At 31.7% G+C, this 8743-nt stretch overlaps 1 long non-coding RNA gene and 1 pseudogene across 2 annotated transcripts; one reads left to right on the top strand and one right to left on the bottom strand.

Annotated features, from left to right (window-relative positions):
• Positions 1 to 1341: 1341 nt before the first annotated feature.
• Positions 1342 to 3929, bottom strand: LOC107434900 (uncharacterized). Of its 2 annotated transcripts, XR_009638195.1 has the most exons (4): positions 3772 to 3929; positions 1785 to 1937; positions 1504 to 1676; positions 1342 to 1381 (listed from the first exon to the last, which is right to left on the bottom strand). It is a non-coding gene; the product is annotated as an uncharacterized LOC107434900 (long non-coding RNA). The 2 variants fall into 2 exon arrangements; XR_003053612.3 differs by having other exon boundaries at positions 1342 to 1676; positions 3772 to 3928.
• An 839-nt stretch (positions 3930 to 4768) lies between these two features.
• LOC132799197 (probable protein S-acyltransferase 6) lies at positions 4769 to 6659 on the top strand (annotated as a pseudogene).
• Positions 6660 to 8743: the final 2084 nt, after the last annotated feature.

Here is an 8743-nt window from a genome sequence, read left to right as displayed (position 1 = left end):
ACAAAGTCTGCTCAAGGAGCTTCAAATTCAGTTGCCTAAACCTATAATTGGGATTGATAGTCTTAGTGCAACTCCTTTAGCTGAAAATCCAATGTTGCATCAGAGGACTAAGCATATTAAAATATATATGCATTTTGTTCGAGATAATGTGTCGGATAAAACAATTGAAGTTTGGTATGTACCAACTAAGGAATAGATAGCTGATGTGTTCACTAAAGCCTTAGGAACTTCTAGGTTTCTTTATTTGAAGTCCAAGTTAGGAGTTGTTAGTGCTGAATAAGTGTAAGCATTCAAGGGGGAATTTTTCTTTCTCTTCTAGTTGGAAGCTCAAAGCTCAAAGGCATCTTTCCGCTTTTTTTAATTCACTTCTTCTTGTTTTCTCTGTGTCTGTTACTGTTTTTGTCCATTCAACTGGCTGCTAATGCTTTGCATATCAGGTGCTTCTTGTACTTCAGCTAACTAGTTCAATGGTTTTAAGCTGACTTATTTTGCTGGAGTACTATTTTCCAACTCATATTTTGTTCACCTTAGTTTTAACAAAGTAAGAGTTTGAGGGAGAATGTTGACGAGTTTATTTCATAGAGTTGGGAAATGTATTCGTGTGTAGTTATTTCTGTATTAGTGACGTGGCATTTGTTAGTTAGTATACTGTTAGCCTTGTTTTAACAGTTGTAATATTTGTTTTTAGTCCAAGTCAGCAAGTTAGTTGTGTGAGAGTTTTCTTTTGTATAAATAACATTTTCGTGTAACTGGAAAAAGAAGTGAAATACAATTACTGAATTTCTGAAAGCTTGTTCTTCTTTCTTTCTTTTCTCTCTGTCATTTTCTTTCTGTCCATACACAATTTTACCAGGTGCATACTGTTTGACAGTTTAAACGAAATCAATGATAAAAATGAATTTGAAAGATGAAATCAATATTTTAATTAAAAAACTGATTTATTACGTTTTCGGATTAGCATAAATATAAAATAACAAAACAAATTCACTCTTTACGGTGCCTCCCAAAAACTTTTAATTATATTCTATTTTCATATATTTTGCAACCGAATTTGACAAATAATTTTCAAATTAAAACTTATCACTTAGTTTTTCGTTTATGATTATTAAACGCATTAAGTAACTTGTCTTTTCAGTCAAAAATGTATTCTTAATGGTTTTATTGTCGGACCAAACTTTCGAATACAGTAACCATGTTTATTAGATAATTAATATTTTTCTAATTTCTAGTTTTCAAGGAACAAGCAAAGGTTCTCTTGGCGTTTCTGAATTTTGTCCATAACAAACAAGATATAAAAATATATATATAAAAAAAAAAAAATTAGAAAGCCTTGAATGAAACTGAGCCAAACTAGAAGGTAGTAAACCCCAATTGAAATTACCTAAAGAAAAATGAAACAATCCTTAAGTGAGCTCCAAAATTACAACCTTTACAAACGCACAACCTTTACAAATGTAGTTTTTAAGTATAAAAATCAGCTTTTAAAAAGACCCTAATACTTACAATAAGATTTTACCATTTATTTTGAGAGTCTCTACAGAAGGGACACACCAAACCAAAAAATCCAGCAGTTCTGAATTTTTCTTGTGCTCATCGTTTAAGGAAGCTTCAAGATGCTTCAAATTAGGCAAGGGAGGAGACGATGTATTTCTTATATCTTCTGGAAAAATTATATCCTTCAAAATTTAACCACAATAAATTTGTATCATCAGTAATCAACCTTGTATTTAGAAATTGTAAAAATAAAACAAACAAAACTAAACAAAGCAAGCAATTATAAATACCTCTTCCCAGAAAAGAGACAGCTTCATCTTCTTCAAGCCGTGAAGATTTGCAAGAAAATGTAAAAGATCAAAACATGAAGCTGATCCATAGCCACCATCTGTAAGACTTAAATTGGCTTGGAAAAGGTTGGGAGCCTCAATTGAAATGATCGACTGGACATCACATCTTAAGTATAAGTAAACTAAATTTGGTGTTACAAACGTGGCCTTTATGATATCTCCATATGCATCAAGGGATAAATATTTCAGGCTATGACTATGGATACTAATATTTACTTCATGGAAACAAGTTAAAGTAAATCTCTCAAGGAGGGGAAGCCCAGAAATCAAACATTCCAACCGCTATATCCAACAAATATTCATGCATAGGATGAATTTCATTTAGGTCTAGTAAATGCAAATCCTCAATAATAAGACATCCAGAAATAAGATTTTGAAATGACTCATAATTAGATTCCACATAGCTCAATGAAAGAACTTTCAAAGGGGGAAACTTTGAAAGAAAAGGGACCTCCAACTTCAAAGGTCTTAATTTAAGCTGAGTTAATGAACTTGAGTTTGAAAGTGAAGCGACCTCAAACTCCAAAGCATGAAACCTCAGTTGCGTCAATGAACTTGCGGTAAAAACAAACTGAGGAATACAGTAATCTTGCACTCGAAGATCTAACTCTTTCACTTTGCTTTGAATGGCAAACCTCACCCACTTATCTACTAGTTGAGGATCATGGCGTCCGAGTTTATAATATGAGTGAAGCTTAAAACTTATTATGAATGTGTCTGGTTGCATGTATTTCTTTCGACATCTCAAACAGTTTCCCACAAATTTTAGGAACATACTTGATCTATTTACGTTCTTAGTGAAAGTAACATCATCGAAATGACAATCAGAATATAAGAAGGGAGTAGAAACCCACATCCGTCTCCAACGCCTTGAAACACGACTCATTCTAACAAGATGAGTGGTAGGAAGGAATGAAAAAATATAATATATGAGAGAATCAGGTAATTGTGATATTCGGTCTTTGGCCATGATGTCGGGCTCATTTTGTACCCCTTTTTCTCCACGGTTTCTCTTTACTCTTTTTGTTGCCATGGTTACAAAATCTTGAGCAGATTGTCTACTTCTTTATTAAAATGTCTATATTTATATAACATGTTTTACTGTTGGAAGCAAACTCAATCAATCACACAGGTTATGATTTAGTTATCAAAATGATTCTCCAGGGTTTTCTTAAAGGCTAAGGAAAGAAAGTGTATAAACAGAACCACTTGAATATTTTGTGCAAAATTGTAGAGCTCTATTTTGAAATGTATAAAATTGGTCAGTTGCATTAATAGATTTGAAAAATGAAGTCAACATACATAGACACCTTCATATATAACATGTTGGTGATTATATGGAGTGATACTGATATTAAAATTTTGTTTAAAAAAATCCAATTTTTTCATATATCCAATTTTTTTTTCTTTTTCTTTTTCTTTTTTTGTGTATAAATACTTTGTACGGGTGAAGAATATGATACAAAAAAGGAGCAAAATAAAAAGGAGAAAGAAATAGACTCTGTTTCAGAATGAGGGTATGAAATGGGATTTTGAAGAAATTTCCAGTGCACAAACTCAGAGATGAAAATATCTAGTAGAAATTTCAAAATCAAAAACCAAAATCCAGCAAGAAACAACAGTTCTAACATGAAATATCCAAAAATAAATTATAACTGAAAAATTAAACTGTTTTATTATACATCAACATTCCCCTTAAAAAGGAAAAAAAAAAAAAATTAAAGAAGCTCACAAACTGCCTAAAGATTCAATTTCTCAAAAGGAATGAAAACCCAAAGCTCAGAATATTTATATCAGCAAACAGAAACAAAAATTGAAGATTCTCACCGACCAAATGCCCAAAATAATAAAGTCAAACCGATAACTCAAATAATTAACATCAACAAGAAAAAAAAAACAAAAACAAAAATTGAAGAAGCTGACTGACCTCTACAACAACCCAATTGAGGAATCGCACAGCGAAACTAAAGACTGAAATCGAGAGCGAGAGTGCGACTAGAAAGAAAATCAGTTTTTGGGGTTCTCAAACATCGAACTAAAATATACATATACCTATACATATACACACGTACATATATATATATATATATATTTTTGGCTAAAGCACACGTACATATATTTATGCTTCAGAATGAGGACGAGGACATGAGTATCGAACAAAAACGGTGTCGTTTAGATAGGAATTATTTGAGTAATAATTAATAGCAATATTCTTACAACAATAATTTTGTGACCAAACGATCAGTAATTTTATATTATTTTTCTTAGCTTTAAATTTGAAAATAATAACAGAATGTTAGTCATCTAACACAATCTTAATCTAACACAATCTTTAAAACCAAAAATAATTAATAAATAAACTATAAAGATATAGATAACAAGGCATATGTGTTAATCATTTTTTAAGAAATTAATCAGAACTTGTGATGTTAGCTACTAATGATTGAATTCAATAATTTTGTATATGAAAGGTAACCACCATTGCGTACCAACTTAATTTATATATATATTTTGGAAATATATATATTATTATTTTGGAAATATATACAACTATCCTTTCTACGCTTTTTTTGGGCAACCAAACACTACTCTGGGATTAACCAAAAAATGAATAATAAACTTTGAATTACCAAAATGTAGAAATGAGTACCGTTAGCCAGAGTCTTCGTCGTTGATTTTCAGATGCTTGAAAGCGGAGTAGGAATTTCCACTAAAACTCGGTTTGAAGGAATACTGTGGCTTACGTTATGAATGATTGTTTGGGCTTTTTCGAAGCCCAATTAGGAATCTATGGGCCTAACTTGAGCCTACTGGTCTAATTAACCGCTTTTCGGTTTTCAAAATGGTGGTTATTTTTATCTTTTGAATGATGGTTAATTTTCCACTGCTTTTCAATGGAAAATCATTTTTACAAAGTAGTTGTAATGGCTTCAGAGGATATGAAAGTAATGGAACCTGAGACTGAGAATAATAATGTGAAAGTAGAAGAGAAATCACACAGCGAAGAGAAGGACATTGTTGGAGATCAGGGAGGTAATGTAATTATGATGATTCTTAAAGGAAATTTGTTTGCCATTAAAAGGGTTATGGAGGATTATTTGCTACGATTTGGTTGTTGTGGAGGCAAATTGGAAAAAACTAGGACTTACCAAGTTTGGCCCGGGAAAAATGTAAATTATTATATGCTTTTTTTTTTTTTTAACTGTAAAATTGTAATTATTGGAATTTTACAAGTGTGTATATATGTATATATTTATAAATATAAACTAAAATCATTAATACTTGCAGGTATTTTTCTCCCATGGCCGTCTTGTATGTGGGCCGGATCCAAGAGGGTTGATCTTAACGACTGTTTCTATACTAGTTTCTGATTGGGTATTTTCGGTTTATATTGGTGAAGATCTTCCAAACCATTCCACTCTTATTGTCACATTTTCCTTCATTTTAACCATAACTGTAAGTGTAGTCCAAATTAATAAGAAAAAGCCAAGCAAAAACCCAAAAATGAATAATATTCATCTCAATTGTTTCAGGTTCTTGTCAATTTGGTACTGGTTAGTGCAATTGATCCAGGTATTATTCCGAGAAATGAGAAAGATCTGGTGGACTGCACTCCTGGGATGAGAAGGAAGAGGTTTATAACCAATGTTAATGGGGTAGAAATGAACCTAAAGTATTGTCGCAAATGTAAGATTTTTAGGCCACCCAGGAGTTGCCACTGCATTGTTTGTGATAATTGTGTAGAGAGATTTGATCATCACTGTCCTTGGATTGGTCAATGTATATCCTTGGATTGGTCAATGTATAGCACTGGTAAAAATTATTGTGTACATAAAAATGAAAAACGGCTAGTTTTAATTTATATATTAATTACTGAACAATCTTAATGTACTCTTCTAATTTGTGCAGAGAAACTACAGGTTTTACCTATCATTTGTGGTATGGGCCTTGGCTTTCTTCATATACATACTTGGCTTCTCTTGCTGGAGAATCCAACAAACAGTTCAGAGAATTAGCGGCAATAGTAGTTCCAGTTTGCTAGCCATGCTGATGCAGAAAATCCTAGAGGGAATTACCAAGGAGCAGATCTCAGGCTCTCATTCCTGTCCAGATCCAACTCTGGTCCAATTCCAGTATGAGTCACGAAAAAAAATGAGAGAAAACAAGCATTTCAGTCTATTTCAGAAATTAGCCAATCTGTGTTTTTTACAACTACTTTTATATTCCTCTTTGTCACCACGCAGGGTGAAGGTAAAAAAACAAAAGGCATGAAGCCACCTCAGCAATTAAAATAACAAAACAGGCCATATCAGCAAGGGAAGTAAAAGGAAATAAAACGCTGCGTTTAGACAGAAACTAAAATATTGCAGCTGCTGCATCACATGCTGTTGAGGAACTGCCCTGAAACACTTGCACTGGCATCATTTAGTTTCGCAGCCAGCTTTTTCTTAAGTGGCCTTGTCATATTTCATGCCTATCTTATCTCAATAAACCAGGTTTGACTTCGATCTTGTTTAGTTTAGCCAATTAATCTTAATTTTGGTGCTTTTCTTTTCTTTTCTGTTTTTTTTTACATTGCAAGTGGTTTTCATAATTTAGAAAGGTATTTGATATTTGTCTAATCTCTCTATTTTATTGTAGACTGGTTATGAGAACTTCCAAGAATGTTATATGAATCGCAAAAATCCTTATGACAAAGGAGTTCTAAATAATTTTGAAGGGATTTTGTTTATGAAACTACCATCTTCTAAAGTTGATTTTCGATCCGAATTAGCATCAAGTTTGCATCCAGTAGCTGCAAGTCATGAAGTTTGATTAGTACCAGTTGTACATTTAATCATAATATAAAAACATGTAATTAGTATTTACAATATGCTATTGTGATCATATGTACATTTGGCCACAAAGTTTTGCTTTAGGACAAAAGTATATCACGACTAACTCTTAGTTCCTTACTTTATTGATACTAGGTAGTAAATTGTGAGTATATATATATTCATTCATATTTTTAAACTCTATAGATTGGATTGAATTATTTTGCCAAGTTTAAAATAGTATAACCCAATTTAGTAGAATCCAGAATTTTAACTCACTTATATTATGTGGATAAATAGAATCAATGTTAAGAATTACTTTGTTTTCATCATTATAATAAAAGCATTTGCAGATAGTTAGTTTTGCTATACAATATTAAAGACGTACCTAATATATTATATTTAACTCACATAGATTATATGATCCAATTACATATAATCCATTGAATATAATTTATAAATTATATATAATTGATTGAATATATCCTTAATATCCGCTTGCATTTTATAGCAAAATTTTACATTATGCAATAACTAAAGAAACAAATTCCAAAGAAGATTTTTTTTTTTTTGGGGGGGGGGGGGGGGGCCTATGAAAAAAGGAGCAAAATATTGATTTCTTGCGGGGCCAAGCTAGTATAAAATTTATTGGCAAGCCAAACATTTGAACTTTGAGATTTGAAAGAACTAAACAAGTGTTGAAAGCTCTGGAGTACAGGGCTAACAGTAATGATGAACGAGTCCAATTTCACATGTTTCAGATCTGAATGGAAAGTACTTTTAACAATTTGAATATATATATATATACACATATGCACAACAAGGACATTTGGTTGTTTTCTGAGTACTCTGTTGGTAACAATATGTTCCTTTTCTTACACCCAAAAAACATACCTGCTGATGCGAAAATCACAACGTTTCTATGCGTGAAAGCTAATCTGAAACTCTCAATCCAAACTTGCCTACTTTCATATTTTGAAAAATACCAAAAAGGTAAAATGGGGGATTGAGAGAGAAGGGGATTGGGATGAACTATTGGTATTGTTGCATGGAGGTAGATATGGAGATAATAGTGGGAAAAGGACTACATGTTTTAATGGGCCTTAGATGCAGAAGCAGTGGGTGGAATTAATCGGCCGCTATAGATTTATGGGTTATTTCGAAAAATAGCCACCCCGTAACATGATTTTTGAAGAATAACAAATTTTTTTTTTTTTAAAAGTAGCCACCTTGGGACAAAAATACCCTTGATAAAATTGAAAATTACGCAAAAGGTTTTTTTTACCCTTTCCTTCTCCTTCTACACAGCCGTTCATGTAAGGGTTTCTCTAATAGGCTACTCTTTGCATTTCATCTCCTCTCACTCTCATTTTTTTTGTATTTTCTCATATCTGAAACTAAACTCAGCTAAAAATTTTATCTTTTTTCTTATTAGATGAAAGTAAGGAAATATGTGTTTTTTTTCTTTTTTCTCTTTCTCTTTTTTATTGTATTTTTTGTTAGTTTTGGAATTTTTAAGCTTTTATTTAATATGGGTATGCAAGAAATTAATTTACGAGCTGTTATATGTGATTTTAAACATACTTAGGTGGCATATGGTTTGAAAATGGGAAAAAATTTGTGTAAAACTGAAAAATTGTGAAAAACAGTAAAAACGGAAGAAATTTGGCAAAAAAAGATGAACTTCTGCCATTTTCCTCTAGTTTGTCAGTTTTCGCAAGTTTTCCACTAATTTTTTGCCAATTTTCTGCCAATTTTCTGCTAAGTTTCCACCAATTTTCCGCCAATTTTCCGCTAGTAGGAAAAAGCTATATTTGCCACAAAAAAAAAAAAAAAAAAAACAGAATCAACTTTTTTAATACAGTTAATATGTTTGTTTAGTATTATTCAAAATTTTATATATTTATTGATTTAGTTTAACGTTATTCATTTAATTTTGTAGTAAAATGGAAGATTATGATATTGTAATTCCGGTTTTATACAATGGAACATTGGTACAAAATGATGATGGTAATTGGGAATATTGAAATGGTAAAAATATAATGGTTTTCGTCAGCAAGAGATGCACAAAATCAGAGTTAGAGA

The sequence above is a fragment of the Ziziphus jujuba genome, chromosome 3 (assembly GCF_031755915.1).
Source record: "Ziziphus jujuba cultivar Dongzao chromosome 3, ASM3175591v1".
NCBI lineage: Eukaryota > Viridiplantae > Streptophyta > Magnoliopsida > Rosales > Rhamnaceae > Ziziphus > Ziziphus jujuba.
The sequence above is the reverse complement of the archived record's forward strand: the minus strand, read 5'-3'. Positions and strand labels throughout refer to the sequence as shown.